Source organism: Manacus candei, unplaced genomic scaffold, assembly GCF_025592945.1.
Source record: "Manacus candei isolate 608988 ecotype Guabito, Panama unplaced genomic scaffold, ASM2559294v1 h1tg000014l, whole genome shotgun sequence".
Taxonomy (NCBI): domain Eukaryota; kingdom Metazoa; phylum Chordata; class Aves; order Passeriformes; family Pipridae; genus Manacus; species Manacus candei.
The window spans coordinates 71370014-71391175 of NW_026138062.1; the positions used below are offsets into that span (position 1 = coordinate 71370014).

A 21162-nucleotide genomic window follows, 5' to 3' on the forward strand; every position below is an offset into this window, starting at 1 on the left:
GGATTATTTCTCTATTCCTCTGCACATGTAAATTCTGCATAGACTGAACACCAACTTGAAGTTTGATCCTTTTTGCTGCTTGGTCTGCAGGATGAATTTGCACCAGACCACACAACTGCAAATAAGTCACTTGTCATCCTTCTGTAAATTATCCTGTTAGTTTTCAAGAACCCTACAGGCAGAGGCTTTTACAACAGCGTTAAACGTGCAGCAAGATCTGTCATTTAACTTGCACAAAATGCAAAGGAGGTGCCATCTGTATTGATTGCTATAGATTTTTATCTTGTCTAATGGGCTTTATACTTTTTCTGTGAGCTTCTATTGAGGAAAAAAAAAAAGTGAAAACAAATAACGGCCAGACACAGCTAAGATATGTGAAGTTCTGTAACAACTAAAACCCTTAAATTTCTCATGCATGCCACTGCACCCCTGGTTTCTAAGGCATCTAGTCCCATCTGTCTTTTTGCCCAGACAACCACGCTAAAACGGGCTGAAAACAACCTCCTTTCACTTTGTATTAAAGCACACAGACCTGCACTCAGCTCTGTGCATTTTGAACTCGCTGCAATAAAAGTTTTAAGAGATAAGAAGCTTTTTCTATTTCAGTGTTGCCATTAACCTGAATAATATATAAACATGGGAAAAGGTCTGAAGTCCTTTTGAGGATCACAGTATAGCTTCAATTAAATTATACATCATTATCACAGCTGCCAAGCCTGGTGTGGGATTTTAGCCCCCTATCTCACTAAATGTTCTATGTAGCTGCCTTGTCCAATTCCTTCTTCTTTTTTCTTTTTTTTTTCCCCCTAAGCAGTAAGACCACTCCTTTAAAAACCTAGTTTAAGGAATAAAGTGGAGAATGAGGTTTGGTTAATCAAGAAGGAACATTGAGATGTCAACAGTCAAGCACCAAGGGAGGAAGGAGGTCAACTCTCTAGCTTTAAAAACCACTAGGGAGAAATCAAACACTATTAAGTCATGACATATTATGTTCCTTTTGAACCAGGGCTGTGTGTGCTCCCTCTGTCTGCTGAGTGGTTTGCACTGCAACTCCAAGTTGACCATGAAACCCCTTGTGAAAGCAGAATTGCTCGGGCCACCCACTGGGGATGCTTTCAGTAAATGTCCCCATAGCTGGCAGTGACTATAAAACACCATCTGAACAGACAGACTCTTTGTCTGTTTGTCTGTCTGTGGTTCTTTCAAGCTTTACAACCTCAAATTTTTATGATGGCTTGTCACAGTGCAGATGAGTGTTTTCTTGGATCTCAATGTGATACAGAATTATTCAGTCTTCATAATAGGTGTCAGATAGTTACTACTTTGTGGTGGCTTTGACATAAATCTAGGATACACAGAACTATTACTGCATACTTAGGAAAATCATAATGGCTTGTCTTCTTTATTTATTCCTATAATATCCTCTAAAAGTGTTAGGAATACTTTGATTAATTAATTTCGCTTTTCACACCACCAATACCGCACTTGCCATTAATTTTATTGATTTGCTTCTCTTCTTTGTACTAGTATTATAATAGGAAATATTCTGTCTTTAGTAGCCACACGTAAAAGACTGAATTCAACATGGTATTGCAGAGTTTTGTGTGTAGAATACTTAGTTAGGATTATACCCTACCATTGATTTTTTTACACTAAACAGGCCATTGATTTCAGTGGTCACTTTACATGCAGATCAATGACACGTTATAGGGCTTAAATAGTAACATCTGATACTTAAAAATGAATGGACATGGGGTATCACTGACTTTCAGACAAGTCTAGAAAACCCTAATAAAAACGCAAACTTCCTTAAAATTTCAGATAGTTATAGTGCTAGGTTCAGGAGAAACAGTGGGTAAAGAATGGTGTGAAGAATTGTGTTTTAAAATCAGATCACATAGCTCATTAGCCCAGTGGCCTGAATTTATAGAATTCAGATGGAAATCCCTTAAGACTGTTTACATCGTACTGTGTGAACTGTATGCTTTCCAGTCCTGTTTGAGGGACAAGGAGAGATGTCTGACTGGGAAATGCATTATGGATTTTTGGAAGCCTATTAAACAACATGACTCTTAATTTCTTAATCCCCCACTTGGCCTAATTTTGTTCTGACACAAGTTTCTTAAAAAATGGTTGAAATCTATATATGTTCTTAACTTTGAGTGCATGTGCAGCATACAGACATTTTTCTTAAGCAGAACTTGTCATTGAAGGGCATTGAGATGGAGAATGAAGTGTTCATTTTTGGTGGTTTGCACTGTGTTTGATTAAGCTCCACACTGGAAAAGAAACTTTTTTTTTTTTATATCAGCTACGCTCTTGTAAAGACCTTAAAGGAAAATACAGAAGCTTTAAGCCAATGCAGGCTGTCAGACCAAATATATAAAGAGTTATTTTTTTTGCTGTTCTGTTGAAGAATTATTTTACAGGCATTTCTGCTGATGCTGAAAGAGGAGAAGTTAGAAGCACCTTTCTCAATCACTTCTTCAAAATGAGTTGAAAAATCTGTTCTCCAGCATGTAACACATGCCCTTTAAAACTTTTACTGTGCTGCTGCCTTCTCTGATCAGTATGGGCCATAAATTTTGCATGGGTATTGAGGGAACTGCAGCTAGAGTACTTGAAATAGTTAGCAAGATGCTGCTAAAGTATACAGGCAAAGTACATTGGCAAATGGGTCTTTGTAGACAGGCATCATTACCAAGATCCATGTGTGCTGATTTGTGTAAACCTGAGGAGCTTTAAAGGGCAGTGCTCACAGAAACCTAATTTTGGGTGAATGGAGTCCTTAGATTCATTGTGATATCACACATAAATGAAAATACCAAGTGTCATTGACTTGTCAGAGAAAAAGTAGCCTGGGCCTTGTAACAAATGGATCAGTGATGTATATTTGGAAGCTCTGTGACATATTAAAGTAGTTTATGAGGCACAATTTGTTTTGGTGGTCTGCTCTGATTGATGGTGTGCTATCTGCCACTGCTTTAGATGTTGTGGTATGTTTGTAATAAATGTTCATGCTGAGACAGTGCTAAATGTGTTCCATCTAAATCATTCATTACTTATAGCAAGTTTCAGTGTATATGAATCAAAGCTTCTTTACACTTGCCTTAGAAAGAATTTGTCATGTTGAAGCAGCTCTATCACCTCTGGTGGCGCAACTGCAGGCCCAAGGGCTCAGACCCTATCAACAGTGCCTGCTGGAAACAGCACAGAAAGTAAAGCAGCCAGCAGTGTCATATTAATTACTACTTTTAAAAGTGTTGTCTTTTCCAGTCTAGCACTCCTGTTTGTTTTCCTTTGCTCCTTTTTTTTTCTTTGGTTTTGCAAGCAGACTATCAGAAAACACTAGAAATAAGCACTGAGGGATGAGGGGGAAACGCTCATGCAACAACTGTGACTTGTCAGAGGAAGTACATCAGTGGGAGGAATTTTTGCTGATGTTTTATACCAGTGTATCACTCATTCATCAGAAAACTATAAAAAATGTATGCACAATCCTCAGGGGATTTTCTTTTTCCAGAAAGTCTGGAATGCACCCTCCTTAAGCAAACATTGTACTTTGTTTCCTCTTGATTGCTAGGAGAAGAGATGCTTTTTTTCCCATGGGCCTTATCCGTGTCCTTGCTCTAAAATTCAAGTGACAGAGGAGAAAAACCTAAGGACTAGAATTTCAGGGTGATCAGTGTAGAAATACTACATCGCTTTTTATGATAAAAAACATTGATTTTCATTTCTATTCAGCATCTGAAAGGAAGAGCTTATTTTATGCTATTTCAATAGCCACAGGAAGTAAGAAGTATAGAAGTGTCACAGAATGGGTAAGGTTGAAAGGGATCACAGTGGGTCATCTGGTCCAATCTTTCTGCTCAAGCAGTGTCCAGACAGTTCTGGAATATCTCCATTGAGGGAGACTCAACACCCTCTCTGGGCATTCAGTTCCAGTGCTCAGTCACTGCACAGCAAAGAAGTTCTTCCTTATGTTCAGGTGGAACTTTCTGTGCATCAATTCATGCCCATTGCCTCTTGTCCTATAACTTGGCACCACCGAGCAGAGCCTGGTCCACGCTCTGACACATCCCTGCAGACATGGATGAGGTCCTCTCTCAGTCATCTCTTCTCAAGGCTGAACAGAGACAACTCCCTCAGCCTTTCCTTGTCAGAGAGATGCTCCAGTCCTTTAATTATCTTTGTTGCCCTCCACTGGGTCCACTCCAGAAGCTCCATGTCTCTCTTGTACTGAGGAGCCCAGAACTGGACACAGCACTCCAAAATAACACATAAGTGTTTAAAGTGATCTTGAATTCTTAACGGAAAAAAACCACAAGTACCTATTGGTTTAAAATTTATATGTTGTTGAATTTTGGCTATTCTTTAAAGGCAATTTTTTTCACATATCAACATACACTGGAATGTAGATTGAGAAAATAAGATACGACTTAAAAATTATATTGGCTCTTAGCAATTGCATTCAAATCCTGACAAATATGTGAATCTCTAGGTGAGGCTACTTGGTCCTTTATAACATGAAAAAAAAGCAAACTGTTACACCAAACAGTTTGTAAAACGTAGAAACAAGTTTGATAAAGAATGGAGAGGGGAAACAATACAAAGCATTGCCCAAGTAGTCTAGTCTTGATATAAGAAAAATATCTCCGACTCCCAATTGTCTTAATTGTTTGGGGGTTTTTTTAAATTTTGTGTGCAATGCAGCATGAAATATGTTCTGGCATTTGGAAAAAGCATGTGGGTGCCTTTTCTCATAATTTTCAGAAAGAAAGAAAAAAAGCACAGTATTACAGAGTTAAAGGTTCTGTAATGATGGGTTGAGGCTGTACAGCTGCAAGACCATCAACCAGTGGAAAGCAACTTCATGCCATAAGGTAGTCTCTCCATTCCCCCAGCAGTGTGTATCCATGCTTGTGCTAAATTAATTGGGGTTTTTTTTAGCATATAACCTTTCTAGCTATGGATTGATCTTATTTCTTTGTTTCTGGTAATGCTCTTTCCTGAAGTTCTTAGCATGCTAATAGCATCTTGTAAGCACTGCATTCAGGAGTGTTTATCAAAACCTGAAAAGTTTTATAAATAGACCCAGAAGAGAAAAACGAGATGAAACCTGGAAAAAAAATAGCAGAAACTTGTGGCATCAGCAACTCATAAGACAAAAGAGTTCAAGATTTGCTGCTTTCTAAAGGTAATGAACAAATATTATGTGGCAAGAGGTGGAAATGAAATCTTCACTTTAAGATCCATCTTATCTACCTCTAATCCCTCTCCTGCCGTTTTAATTGCAAATGTTTGCATATTACATTTTCTCCTCTCTGGATATCTTTTTTCTGTATCACCTCATAAGCAACCCGTTGTTGAATTCTATAAAGTCTCTTATATGGGCTTGGTGGAAGATATGGCTGCCTTGGGAATGTTTCTTTGTAAGAGTGATTATCTCATCAGTTCATAGAAAATATACCCATCTGTGGGGAAAACGTGGCTTTTACAGATTGCCTACTTGTTTCTCACTTTGGTATGTAGAAAGATGATGTATCCTTATGTGTGATGTGTATGGCCTATATATGTATGTGTCATATGAATTATATATATATATATATACACACAATATCTGAGACTCTAAATGATTTTATACGTATGCTTTGTAACTCGATAAATGACATATTTATTCTCTCGAGGAGAAGAAAAAAATGGGGGGAGGCATTTCCATCGTCTGATCAAGTTATTGCTCAGAGTTCAGCAACGTTAGCTACTTTTCCTGGCTCCAGACGCCAGCAACTGGGAAATCTGGCAGTGAGAGCCTTCCATTTCTGTCTTCTTCCTTCCACAAAGTAGTAAAGGCCCAAGAGGAAAGAAAGATAGAAACCCCAAAGTTGTCCTGATGATTTTTGATTTGCTCTTTAGCTTGTGCTTGGAATGAGAAGAGAGAAAGAGGGGAAAAAGGAACTCCTGTGGTTTGGCTGTGAGCTCAGGAGCAAGCACGGCAGTCTCAAGACTCCTGCCTTGAACTGGTGGCTACTTGGGTGAGAAGTGTCTTAGTTATTGCGCCTTCTCATCCTGCTTCTTCCTTACCTGCTATTTCTCAGTTACAGAGAGTGTTGTGAAGTGCAGCTGCTGCCCCCATTGCCAAGCCCAGCTGATTTCCAAGGTTGCTGGCAATAACGGGTGTTGCTGCGTAACCAAGCGTCTTTCTTTTGTACGACAACTTTCCACACGAGTTTTGCACTCAAGAATTTCATGAGAGCGGTTCAGACACAGGGGATTTATGCTACCAAGGCAAGGTCTTTTATTCAGGCTTTTTGACAGTGATGCATAATACTCACTGTGTCTGGGAGGAAGCAACACATTTGTCTTTTTATCCAGTTCAATAACCTCTACCGCCTGTGCTTACTGCTACAGAGGGAAGACTAAGCTGGAGATCAGGGCTTTAATTTTTGACTCCCACCTGCTGGTGGAATCTGTTTGACCATGGCTTTTATAAATTCAGCTTTGTTGAAAGGTAGCGAAAAAAAAAGACCAGTCTGCAAAGTTTTCTACCAGCTTTGATGGAACCTACTGTCTAGACTTGTCTCTCACATTTTTTACTTGTCCTACATAGAGAGGGACCTGCCCTTCCCAACAGCTACTAATGTAATCTTTTTATTTCCCTCCTCTGGAAAGGTAAATTTAACCTCAGAGCCCTCTTGCTAAGTAAGAGTTTTATCTAGTAGCTGCATAGAGATCTGAGAAATACAGATATTAGGTTATCTGCCAAGTTGTTCTGCCTCTGTCTCTTACAACACAATAATATAAAGCTCTTTCCTGTAATGGTTCTTCACTGCCAATTCCCTAGTTGTTCTTCACCAAAACACAATTAATTACTAAAGGGGCTTCCCATACAGAAAATAGTTGATGGAGCATCTGACAAAGAGCAATAGAGCATAACCCCATGGAAACACTACAGGAGGGGAAAAAAAGTGTATTTCCCACCCCGGGCTATGCCCTTTGATCCTCTCATTTACACGCTGAGGTTTCTGGTGTTTGGGTTGTTTGGTCCTTTTGCCCTCCCCCCTTTCTTAACTTTCCTCTGTCTTCCATGATATTTTCACTACTGTCATAATCTGTTCCTCATTTATGGGCAGGTTTTAAACGGTAGAGGAGTTGTCTGCATGTTATGCAGTGGGTCTGCAGTGTTAGCTCCAGGCTCCCTCTGCCCTCCTTTAAAATGACAGGTCTCCCTCCTGAGCTTACTCCAAAAGGCTGAATTTGAATGTCAATACACATTTTTATTATTATTGTACTTTAATTCAGAGATTAAGGATAAAATAAAGAGCTGGCTTTCTGACTGCTTAGGGACTGCTGAAAATAGGACTGAAATGCTGCTGTCCCTAATGGTTTATTAGGGAAAAGACATAGTTTGCCAATATTTCCTTTAAATATATGTGAACTCAATCTTGCAGAAGTTGCAAAAATCAATTTCACTAATAATTAGAATTATAGAATTTTCTGCCAGTAAATGTGCTAAATATAAGGAGGCATTGGACTCCACAAGGTCAATATGTATGCGTTCAAAATATATCCTAATATCTGTTAACGTAATCTACCAATTAAAAAGTCTATAAATAAGTATTTACTCAATAGATTATGTCTCCAAAGGGAGCGATTAGACTTTTAAGGAGAATTCTTAAACATTCCCATGAAGGTTTTAGCATTTTCTTTAATGCTTTGTCTTACCGAAATGTACATTTCAGAAATGATCTTTGAAACTCCAGTAATTCATGGGAAAGTTGTACTTTGCACCCTGATGGTAAAGGGTCCTAAAAAGAGGGTTGATTATGTATAATAATATTTATTTCAGTTTGTAAATGATAAAAATAAGGAGGCAGGTTTTCTTTTCTGCTATAGTGTTGTATACCTTGCTACATACTACCACCTTTTGTGTAATTAGCAATCCCACATGAACAGTTTTTGTCCCACAAAACTCTCTATGTATTTTATATACTGCAGATAAAGGGATTTAAAAAACTGAGGCAGACTCTTGACTTGATATAAATATCAGTGAGCTGGGCTGATTTAAATTAGCTGAGCATCTGGCCCGTTCTCTTTGAAAACAGATAATCTGCTCCAATAATTGACTGAGATTTGTGAGTTTCATTTCTTTCCTTTTATATTTAACTGTATAAAATAGTGGCATGCAAATGTAGCCAGGATTATTAAAATTATTGATCACTGATGCTATCCAATCAGCTACAGACTATGTGCAGTTATAAATCATTAGTTTTAGGTTATGTTAGAAATTCATCCAATTAGAAAAAATAATAATAATTAAAAGGATCAGAGATGTGTGTCAAAATATAATTGCACATTCCAGAAATAGAAAATTGTAATAGTAGGACTGGCAGTCATTCTTATAGGAGAGGGCAAGGGCAAATGGTGAAAAATTCAAATATGAGTGAAATGCCAGTAAATGTCATACTAATAACAGTATACATTACAACCTGCTGTGATTTTTCTCTCCCATGGATTACATCTTTTTTCTCTTCTCTTCCAAGGTTCCATGACCATGGGAGACAGCCCTTTCTCAAATCTCTGGCCCCTTTTCTCAACATCTTCTTTTCCTTTCCGCTTAATTGATTAAATTAATAGTTTCTATAATTAATCTACAACCTTATTAATATGAAAACTATGAATCAGACACATGCAAAAACAAAATAATATCCTTATTTTGAAATTACGTTGTTTTATGTAATTCCCTTTAAAGAATATGGTTTCTCCATAGCAGAACAAGATTCACCATGCTTTTTCTGCAAACTTTGAAAATAAAATTGTGTATGTTGTACAGCTATCAGTGTAGCAGATTGTAAATCATATTTAGCCATTTAGTAAGCAATGGTAAGTGACAAAAAACAGTTTGCATCAGTGATTACAAATATAAACCCGAGCTGATTAACAAAGTGATTTCCTCTCAAACTGTATCTGAAAGAAAGGTAATATAATTCCTGAGATTCCACTGAAAACAGCAACCTGTAGCAGTCACAACTTACTTTTCTATTAGGAATCTTCTTGTTCCCACAACAGGATTATTTTCTCATCCTTGGGACACTGTCAGCATTTTGGGAATTTTAGAATTTTGGGAATTTTGGGTATTTCAGATACTGAGTCCTCTCTGTGGTCACAGAGTGCTTCACACTCACCTGACACAAAGGCAGTCTCTGCCTAAAAATAAGTTTGTGTGCTTGACAAACTGAGAAATGCTAGAATAATTTAGCATTGGTTGAAAATAAGCTGCTATATTAGAACTGTAAAATATACAAAAATAAAGATGTTTTTGAAGGCTGTTTTAAACAGACAAAATGGGTCAGAAAATCACCTTCCTAAGGTAACTCATCTTACAGCCTCTCCGGTTCTTCTCTGGATAAGGACCACAGTCATAACCAAAATCATTAGCAGAGCATTTGGAAGAATTATAACAACCAAAGAATGCCTTTTAATGCTGAGTACTTTCAACGACTGAAATTACTGGAAAGAGTCCATTTCCCTTAAGTCATTTAAGTGCCCAAAGTGGAAAATGGGTGCAATTTTCCGAAGTATATAGATGAATAATTCTAATTGATCTGAATCAGAGAAATGGTCAGGTTCACCTACAAAATCCCACTTTGAACTCATCTCTAGGTGTCTTCACATTGCAAATATTTACTTTGGACACCAAATCAAGAAACCACCTTTGTTTATTTAGTCACCTGTGAGTTTGTGCTTAACATTAAGCATATGCTTGTGTGCTTTTCTCCATAAAAATAACTGAAGGATGTGAGGGTCATAAAATCAGAATCATTTACGTTGGAAAAGACCTCCAAGATAGAGTCCAGCCTGTGACTGCTCACCACTCTGTAGACTAGACCAGAGCACTAAGTGCCACATTTCTTGAATACTCCCAGGGGTGGTGACTCCACCACCTTCCCTGGGCAGCCCATTCCAATACCTGACAACCCTTTTCATGAAGAAATTCTTCCTGATGTCCAACCTGAACCTCCCCTGGTGCAGCCTGAGGCCATTTCTTCTTGTCTTGTTGTTAATTGCCGGGGAGAAGAGTGGGGAGTGCAAAGAAGGGAGAGGGTCATGGTGGTGGGGGTTAGGTGTGACTGCAGCAGTTGAATTGCTTCCTCCTAAATTCTGTGCTTCTAAAACTTTGATAGTCTGAATTGAGATGTAGTATCTTTTTGTCTTGAAACCAGAGGGAATTTGAAATCTAATCTATTAACGTGAAATAGAAAATAGATGGGGGTAGAGGCTGAGGGTGCTCGTTGAAAGAAGAAAATGAAGACTCAGAAAAATAATCCTCGTTTAAATCCCTTAGGCAGCGTTTTGAAAATCTCTGCCTCGAGTATCAACTGTGCTAGGGATTGATACCAAACAATGGGGGAAAGAAAAGTACTTTGGATAGTCAGAAACTATTTGCTTCTCAAATAAATAAAAAGGGCCACAGACTGTTTGTTTAGTAGCTTTGCATAATTCTTTATTTTTAAAAAGATATATTAATTGAGTAATAAAGATAAAAGATGCCAGGCCCTCAAAAGGTTTTCAGTGACAATGTGTAATACTGAAATCTTAATTCACGTAATTAAAGAAGAAAATAAATATATCATTCATAGTCTTTCAAAAGAATTAAAGAAAAATGAGTGGACTGAGGATTTTCCCATCTATCATTTGTAAGGATCTTCAGTCTTAGTTAAAAAAAAAGAAAAATTGAAACTTGTGATAAATATATAAGCACATAAGAGGGCAGAATTAGTTATTAAGTAGTGTGCTTATTAGAGAGACATGTTTTTCTTGGGGGGGGGGAATGCTTTTTTCACACTGTTCTATTTGGAATTTCCTACTGTATTTTGACTGCAAGTGAAACAGCAAATTGAGTTACAGGCTGTGGAAGCTGGAAAAATCAGGAGTGGCCTCCAGGCAATGTCTTGCTTCATTTCTGCAGCTCCTTCCCCAGCTGGGAAACTTCAAACTGGATCTCAAAGGTGCTGCCTGTGGACTGGTGGCTTAGGTGTCAGGTCATCTTGGATGGTCCAAATGAGGACTGTTTTACCAAAATGTTTCTGGGGCAGGAAGGTGATAGAGGCTGGGGGTTCAACTTGATTGGATTTTGGAGGAGGGAAGGAGCAAGGGGCTTAGGGAGGGAGGGAGACAGGTAAGAGAGAAGAGCTGTTCCTGGGCAGGTTTTGTCAGACCAGCTAGAGAGGAATTGTGATTTCCAATTGCCCCTTCTACTGGGCTGGTCCAGAGGGCTCCCTGTCTTTCTTGAAGTCTTGAGAGAGAGAGAAAAGAGTAGAAATAAGTTTTGGAGAGCAGGCTTTCCTATGCTGAGGAGATGGAGTAGGATGGAGACCCAAGGTTCTTGCAGGCTGAGATTCCCTGTGGCCTTCTTTCCCATGGTAGTGAGAATAAACCATATATGGAACTGAGCCCTGCAGTTAGGCCAAAGTTGAAATATTCCTTGTGGAGTGGGAGGTCACTAGCCTGTAAGTGGGTCCAATTGGGTATCTGCACAGACCAGACCCACTGTGAGCTTTAAATCCCTCTCCATGTCTCCATTTGACCTACACATCCTAACCCACGTCCCTTTGCTTTTTTACCAGTAAATATTGTACAATATCTTAAACTACTTTGGCATAGCATCAAAACTGCTAGAGTCCAGAGGCTCATGTCTTGGCATGATTCCTGAGGAGATAATAGGTCTTAATACACTTTTCCACTGTAAAGGAACGTTTATACACAGCAGTTACCTCTTACAGCAAGTAAGGAAACATAATTATTGCAAATTCAACTGGTAGGATAAGGTGAAAGTGTTTTTAATGAAAGCAAAAACAGGACTGTACTTGTATTTTGGAGTGGATGACCTTATACTGAAGTACAACATTTCCATGTTCACTTAAGAAAACTATTTTCTGCATGAGAGTGAGCTGTAATATCAGCTCTATATTTCTTTATTACTTTAGGAAAAAAAAAAAAGGATAAAGAATGACACCAACATTTCAACATAAATTTTGCAAATATTTACCACTGCTTACAAATTATGTTTTGATTTGGGTTTTTTTTTGTTGAAATTCCAGGTAATTCATGTTTACAGATATTAAAAAATTTTGTAATCAAATTTTAAAATATTTTATATACTTATGCTATTAGATTCATTTATATGTGGATCTTTCCTATAGTTTAGTGAAGGCTTGTGTTATTTCTTTACTTTCAAAAGTGTGACTATACACCTTAAATTAATAGGAGATTAAAAAATTCAACGTATTCCATGTATTATTTGGAAATGATCCAACTTAGCTACCTTCTCATGCTGAAGCTTATCAGTCCAAATTAGATAGCCATTCTGCAGTTTCTTCAAAGCATATATTATATTTTTTGTGCATATGCACCATCTATATGGTGGATAGTAGTGGGCCTATGCAATCTCATGAGGTTTAACAAGTCCAAGTGCGAGGTCCTGCACCTGGGTTGGGAAACCCCTGGTACCAATCCAGGCTGGGGGATGAACAGATCCAGAGCAGCCCTGCTGAGAAGGACTTGGGGGTGCTGGTAGGTGAGAGGCTGGACATGACCCAGCACTGGGAGCCCAGAAACCCCCCGTGTCCTGGGCTGCATCCAAAGCAGTGTGGGCAGCAGGGGAGGGAGGGGATTCTGCCCCTCTGCTCTGCTCTGGTGAGACCCCACCTGCAGTGCTGCCTCCAGCTCTGGGGTCCCCAGCACAGCAAGGACATGGACCTGTTGGAGTGAGTCCAGAGGAAGCACCAAGATGATCAGAGGGATGGAGCACCTCTGCTATGAGGAAAGGCTGAGAGAATTGGGATTGTTCAGCTTGGAAAAGAGAAGGCTTTGGGGTGACCTAATTGTGGCCTTCCAGTACCCCACAAGAAAGATGGAGAGGGACTTTTTACAATGGCATTTAGTGACAGGACAAGGGGGGATGGCTTTAAACTGAAATAAGGTAAATTTAGATTAGATATTAGGAAGAAATTCTTCACTCTAAGGGTGGTGAGGCACTGAAATAGTGTGTGCAGAGAAGCTGTGGATGCCCTATCCCTGGAAGTGTTCCAGATCAGGCTGAATGGGGCATTGAGTAACTTGGTCTTAGTGGAAAGTGTCCCTGCCCATGACAGGGAATTGGAGGTAGATGATCTTTAAGTCCCTTCCAATCAAGCCTTTCTATGAATCTGTGATGTTACAGAACTTTATTCCAATAGTTTCAGATTTCAAAACTTTCCTCAGGCTACTTAAAAGAAGTTAATGAATCTGGTAATGACGTTTATTTTAGACTGACTTTTGAATAGCATAAGAATGCTTAATATAAATAAAATAACACAATGTACATGTGTTATACTTTAACAAAAATATTCCTTGTCCTCTATTTAGTCCTCTAAAAAGGCGTGGCAGCCTGACTTCTTTTACAGTGCTACTTAAATATCATTGATCTTGAAAAGTTATGTCAAGATAGGGTTTCAGAGCAAGAAACCAACCTTTAGGGAATCAATATGAGAAACAGGAGTACAATTTGTTTTCTCCAGGTAGCATAGCTCACTTTTACATTGTTTTGCTATGGGATAACATACTTCTTCATGAAATATCTTACATATCTATTTTATACCTTACTTGGCTCCACCACACCCACTGCAGTCAAGGACATTATTGAAATCTGGAACAAGCCCCAAAGGATTTTCATCCCTTTAATAACAAGATTTTGTCAGTTTGCTCCATATATAGTCTTGCTTCCTTAATTTAAGAAGCATTCAATAGGAAACTTTCCAGATCCCTACATCATTCTGAGCTTTAAAAGACTACCTATCAGTCTGAGTAAGTACAGAAATTTGAGATACCTTTTCATATTAATGGTCTAGTGTACAATTTGCAATCTGCCCGATCATTTTCAATCTATATATTGTTGTAGTTAATATAGGGTGTGTTTGTTTTCACAGTTGATGTTTGTGTTGCAGTAATAGAAAAACAATCAATCTGAGCATTTTTCTTGAAAGCTCTTTCACTAAATAAATGGCAAGCCTATTATAAATTCCATAATTTTAAACTAGGTTGTAAATTCATGATCTCTTGGGGTCTCTCTGTGCAAGTTTTTTCTACAGGGAGATTGACTTAGTCCATATTAGCAGGATTTTTTTACTGGGAGATCAATGCTGTTATTCCACAGCTCTGCAAATGGATGTTGCTTATTGTGTCCTGTGTTGCTGCTGTAAGATTAGAAGGCTGCCATCAAAGAGGATGAAGTGAAATCTTTATTTATTGGTTTTAGCTTCCGTTTCATAAAGCACAGTTGTAATGGGAAGTATAAGATGTTCATGAAAAACAGTGGGGCTAAAAATAATTTTAAAATAATTTGATGGGCAGACAAAGAAAACTTTAATCTGAGAGAAAAAAAAAATATAGTAAGAAAAGGTTAGCAGCCTTTTTCAAGCCTCTTTTTCTAAGCTAAAAGCATTAAGTGACAAAGGTGTAAGACCTCAGTGGTATTGTGTATAAACATTTCCTCCTCTGAAGCTCCAGAAGGGAGGAATTCCAGGAAGGGGGACGGAATTAGAGCCGCCTACTCTGTGTGCACATGGGATGCAACCTTCCTTTGCTTGTAAGAGAGCAGTAACTAGTGCAGATGCTGGTACTTGTGGTTCTGGCTGCTTTTCAGTATTCATGTATATGGGGCAGAGGCAAGAGTTCTCTTCTTCCTGGAAGTTATGCAGGTTGGAAAGAGAATTTTTCCCCTTTCTGCACATTGTAACGAAGTTTTAAATAATCTATATCTGAAATAAGTTTTGTTTGAGATGGAAGCTCCTCAAGTGAAAGGTTAAAACATCAACATTCTTAGAACCTTTATGATCTATGCCTGCTACTTGTAACTTAACAGTAATTAAATCCTTAGCAGTCCTACTTCCAGAATGCTGAGTGACAGCAAAGGCAAGGGTACTTTCCAAGGAGCTTCCTGGGGATGGCTCTTGGGTCTTCCATTCCCGATTTTGTTGTGGCATCGCCCCGGGGTATTGGCTTGAGCACCTTCTCTTATCCTATTTCCTGCTCATCAGAGTCCTTCAGCTTCCCAAAAAGGATGGATTGGTTATTATATTTTCACAGTCAGACCTTAGATATGTCTTGCTGACAGGAAAGGTCTCCCTCCTTTGGGCTAAACCCCTGAGGAGACTGATAGAGATTCTGTCACCTCAACAGAGCCAAAAAGCTTGAAACATTGGTACACTCACCAAAGGATGGCCAGGACATGGTTTTCATTCTTTAGGTTGTTGAAGAATCCTCCCTTATTATATGGAAACTAATTTCTTCTGAATAACATGAAATAATAAAATAAGCTGTTTCCTGTTTAGTCTCACCCACGTATACAGAAATGATTTAGTAGACCTAGTGCTGCGTGATTAATGATGATGATTTTAAATTTCTGGATCCATTATTAAATTTATGGCTTGTGTAAAATAAGATTAAGTCCTTCAACATACAATATAGATAATAAGTTAAAGAACAAGGTCGATTTTTTTTTCTGTCCACAGCATCTTGAAAAATATAGATGCATGAAGTTTAAATCTCCTAAAAGTACACATTTTTTAGGGGATCAACACTTTATTACCTTTTATAAATCATATGCTAAATGAAAATAAGGTTTTCTAGAGATATAGATAATTTATTACAAAAAGGGAGTTTATATTGATTTATTTTTAGAAAATTATTGTATGTACAATATTGAATAGATTTATATACACATACACCTTAAATTTCACATGGAGAGGTTTACATTTTAGGTAGGTTGATAGTGAGCAACTAATACTGGTTGAAAATATGTGTGGATTTTAAAAAAAAAAGTAAATCCTTACGTAAACAGCAATATTTCAAGTTTCTGATGCTAGTGTTCATATAGGTAAAAACAAGTCAAAAAATAAAAACTGGAAAAGTTAATCTTGCAGCACTTTTCTGTAGATTTCAGAAAATTGCTCATGTGATCTCGGTTTGGCAGGCTGTGATTGATGTTGCTGATGTGGTTTCTGTGGAGCTAGCCTGCTTTTTCAGGTGGATGAGCGACTCACTCCTGCAGTTCTGCTGCTTTTTCACCTCAGCTGGCTCATCTAGAGCCCAGTTGCACGCTGCTGCAAAGAAAAGTGCAGAAATAACACATAGATGAAGCTACGACAGCGCACAAAATCAAAAGGAGGCATTATGTGGTGTAATTATCTGTGTAAAACTCCGAGGTTTTCTGCTGGCAGAACGAGAGTGGTTCTGTAATGGTGCAAAACCCACTGAAGCAAGAGCAGGGATTTGAACCTTGGCTCAGCCTCTGGCCTTTGGAACCCGGAGCGATGGGCGGCTCTGCAGGTCACTCTGCTGTGTCGTGTCCCACTGACCCTACTCAGTTTTGCAATCAGCAGCTCAATCCTATCTAACTTTAAGGTGGCAACAGCAGAGTTTGATCTGGACTCAAGGAAATGTTTAGGTCTCAGCACTTGTCATTTTTCTTTGATTTATCTTTCAGTGACGAATACTTTAGCAGAACAAAAGTCAGCGGTATCTTAGTAATAAGCTCTGCCCTGAATGTAAAGTTAAGATATAAGATAAAATCATAGTTCTGGTTTAATGAATTAGGTGTATTTTTCTTCATTTTATAAAGAATGTACTTTTGTTATACCTTAGGTGGACACACATGATCTGAATGCTCAGATATTTTTATACTGTCTTTAGGATCCAGGTTTCTCACTGGTTGAGATCTTGATTCCCTTCACATTAAACACGGCTGTGAATGCCACTGGGCTCCGTAGGAGTATTTCATTCATTAAAGGTAATGCTCAACACAAAAGGAGACAATGGAATCTTGTCCTTCACGAGTAAAGATGTTCTGACTTGATGCTGCAGCACCAAAGTTTTTCTTTAGCCCTGTGTTGAGGTGTGCTCTGCAGTCTTTACTGGTTAATTTACAGGGCTCTCTAGTACAATTTTGGTAATCAGTACTATGTACTTTTGATCAAAACTGGCCACAAGGCCATGGAAAAAGCATAAAATAACTGAGAAGTATGTTTCATTGTAAATAATAAACCCTGTGTTTATGCAATTTAGGGTCTGTAGAAGTCTCTTCTATGAAGAACAATGCCAGATAGTCTCATGTGTAAAACAGAACACAAAGTTGAATGCATATTTTTAAGGTTTTTGTAACTTCATTTCTCCTCTTACCAAGTTATATTTCTCTCCTTTCCTGCTTTTTGAACCTTTTCTATCTCCTGAAGTTCTTCAGAGTTGATTCTTTTCTAATAGTTATACTTCTTTTTATCTGTATCCCTCTCAGCAGGTTTGGGGGGGGGGGGTGTACTTTATTTTAGTCTGTTGTATCTTTTTACATTTTTCTCAGCACGCGTTTCCCCCCTTTATTATTTTAGGAATGTTTTTATAAATATAATTTATGGTGACCTTTCCTCTTCAGTTTAACTCTCCACATAGTTGTTTAGTATTGTTTTAGTTCTAATACAGGTTGCTAAAATATCTTAGAGATGGTACAGCAGAGACTGAGAAAAAAAGTTGAAGAAAATCTGTGTTATCTAGTAGGAAATGACACTCTAAGATTTGGAGAATCTTTTTTCTTGCATAGCTGTTTTTGAATTTTTGTGCTTTCTCCTACATTTCATGATACTTGTTCAGAACTTGAATTGTGATTCTTCATAACCACCCAACATTACTATCCTTCTCCAAAAGAAAAAAAAGCAATTTAAGAAAAAGAAGAATGAGTTGTCTGGGAGGAAATGAAGTCAGTATGTCTCTCATAAACCATACACCTGTAAATTTTGAAGTTTCTTCCCGGTAATAAAATTTTGAAGAATTTTCCTGTGCTTTTATAGAGTATTTCAAAAAGCAATCAGGCAGGTCACTGCCCTAAGTATTTTTCAGGTTCGCCTACTTAGTGGTACAAGAAACTAGGTTTAGGTTGTGCCTGACAGATCAGTTTGTTCTGAGAAGCAGGCCTCATTTTTCAGGTATAAAAGCATCTAGTTTCAGGCAGTTTTAAAACCTGATGTAGGCTGCAAGTAGTTTGCTTTTTATGAGTGTTATCTGTAAGAGCAACTCCAGAGATAGGAACTTCCAAGATTATGGGTCAAATTAATTCCCTAATTCCAATCAGGAGACAGGTTGTTTGTTGAAGAAAAAGTTGAAACAATAGCTTTATGACTCATATTTCTACACTGTGTTTCTGCAAGAAAAACAGAGTCCAAAAAAGGCTATTTCAAAAGACATCACAAGATGACTCTCCATATAAGGGGTTTTTGCAAGCTTCAAAATTTGTCAAACATTACACTTTCCAGTGTGGCCTGTATTTTTCTCCTAAATTTCTGCTGTTACTTTTTATTTTTAGAACTTGTTGATGACCTCATTCTAAACCATGTGTAGACAGTGATTTTGTAAAATTCCCTAAAATTTTAGTACCTGTCTAAACAGGAAGGAAAACACCTTTTCCTTATGTTTTCCCATAAGGAAAACACCCAGCCAGTGCCCACCCATCCACAGGGCTCCCTCTCAAGCACAGGCATTAACATTCCCATTAACAAAGTTGTGCCCATGGGGTTATTACCAGGGGGCCCTACAATGTCTCTCATCCTTGAAATGCATGACCTGCATGAAGTACCACCAAGCAGTATGAAAATTACCTTCCTTTATATACCCCCTCTTTCTTTCTCTTTTGGTGTGCAATCTTCTCTTTGCGGGGGCTTGAAAAGGAAATCCTGAATCTGTTCTTTAACATGTAATTTTGGTATCTAAAAACAGCACTTGGGATTAGCAGTCTTGTCAGAAAAACAAGAATTTAGATGTTCAGAAAACCTCAACAATCCACCCCCAGCTTTTCAACTGTGTCAGGCATTATTTGGTTGTACACAGCTGCTGTGAGATGAAGAGAGAGGAAATGCAATGGAAGGAAAAGGTGTTATTTTAAGGGCATGATGAAAATAATGGAATCACCTCAAAGTGCTTCATATAATGTGGTTTACATGCTCTGCAAAGAGATGAAAATGCCTGTTGAGGTCACATTTGGGCGAGCTTTAATTATAGACTCACTAACAACAAGATCAAGTTTTTTAGAATTTGTTTCTTTCTTTAGATTTTCTCTAAAAACCAAAGAAACTGTGACTTGACTCATCCTCTTCTCCCTCTTCTGTGTGCACACAGATACTCATCTGCTTTGTAAATCAGGAATGAAGTGAGATATAGCCAGCTGACACTAATAAATGATTTTATGAAGGCATGGAGACTGCAATCATTATTCCTGACAATAGATGAAAAGTTGTCTTCTCCCCAGTTCCTTTCTTTCAAAAGCGTTTCTGTCTGTGTATATTTACTACTTATGTCAGATATAACTCTTGAGTCAGGATTTTTTTCTGCTCTCCTGATCTGTTTGCTGTTCAATCTCTGGCAACTTTTAGCTTGTATGAAGCTACAAATGAAAGATTAGGCTGTTATAATTTAAAATGTTTTCTCATCATGGTGTATAGATTTCTTTCAAGTGTTTTGGTTGTGACTAACAATGCCCTTTATCAATGCTGGAAGGTTTTTTCGTACCTGCTGATCATGAAAGCTCAATTTTAAAACTTCTTAAGAAAAATAACTTCCATAATAAAAAAAAAAAAATTGAAAAATTGACCTCTAGGTTTTGACAAAGCTTGAAGTATTGCTTTAGTTTTGCAAACAAAATTTACTCTTTGTTCTCCTCCTCCTAGTTCTCTGCTCACTCCTTTGATGTCAGTAGTAGGTGATTTTCCTCATCTTCCATGGAGATTTCATTATGGATTCCACAGAAGGCCATCCTTGGTTGTCTTCAGCCGGAGTCATATTGGGTACCCTCATCCTCTAGCTCAGGTTCAACCACCCACCACAGGTTATTTCTCTGCTCCAGGGCATCTCCTGGTATCCCCTCCACGATAAACTATATGTATGTTTAGCCACCATCCCAGATTCAAGGAAGATAAACAACCCTTTTACACCTCCTAAACTCTCTTCTCATTTCCTCTGAGGGAATTACTTTTATAACCTCCTACCTTATCTGTTAGTCTGATGTCAAATACTACTACATTGTTGTTCCCTTTCTTTCTTCATTTCTAGATGTATAGCTGAAAATGAAGGCAAATAAAGATACACAAACATTAACTGGAATGTTGGGGAGAATTATGGCAATAGCAACCCAAAACCCACTAGCCTCTGAATTATATTTAATTTTCAAAGCAAAACACTCAGGACCAGAGTTGAAATTCAGTGTTGTACATATATCATAATTAAAAGCTTAATTTTCCTACACTGCACATGGTTATGTTTGTATTTGCAACATGAGACCTGCTCAGAAACCCAAGGCACAGAGATCATTCTTTCTTCTTCCCTCTGCTCCGCCTCAGAGAAATAATATTATAAACATGCTCAGAAAACAAATTAAGCCTTCTATTCCAAACTTTCTGACACTTCACGTATAAAAGAAAAATATTTTACTATGAGAATGTCAGGATTTAAAGTATGCATGCTTGCCAAGTACCAAAAGGAGATCCACAGAGAATCTGGCACTTCCTCTTGTAAATGTGCTGTGATGCAACCTCCAGCTGACCCATCCATATATATCAGAGGCCACTCTATGCAGTGAATGATTCAGTTAATGAATGAGGGATTGTGGGAAGGGTAAAACGCTGGAATAGCCAAGAAGGTGGGGATTCCTACTGCAGGCATATAGTGGGCGAAGTAACCCTAATGTGAACAAATTAAATCTCTACAGGCATTGTTAATTATGTCATCTCTGTGGTTTCTCTGGAACCCCCACTGCTTCCTCTGCTCCCGTGTGTCAAGTGGGAATTCACACGGACATCTCATGCCTTTATGAGGTACCACACCAGGCAGTAGGGGAGCAGTGGTGCCTCTCATCTTCCTTGGTGGAATACTCAAGACGGGAGAAGAAAAATATGGGAAAGGATGGTTTAGTGAGGAGGCTGTCTACAGTCCTCCGAGGAAAAACTGCTTTGTGAAATATGCTCCTTGTGCTGTGATGGTGACTGGGGAGATGTTGAGGAGGCAGGAGACTCCCAAGCCAGTACCATACACTTTAGCCTTCTAGGTTGTCCCCAGTGGTGTCACTGTGGAGTAATTCCTTTATTTTGTTAA

The 21162-nt window shown here is 38.3% G+C and overlaps 1 protein-coding gene across 11 annotated transcripts in view; it reads left to right on the top strand.

Annotated features, from left to right (window-relative positions):
- The window catches only part of ROBO2 (roundabout guidance receptor 2), a 941272-nt gene that overhangs the window by 10914 nt on the left and 909196 nt on the right, over window positions 1-21162 (top strand). The gene's annotated exons all lie outside the window — the stretch shown is intronic.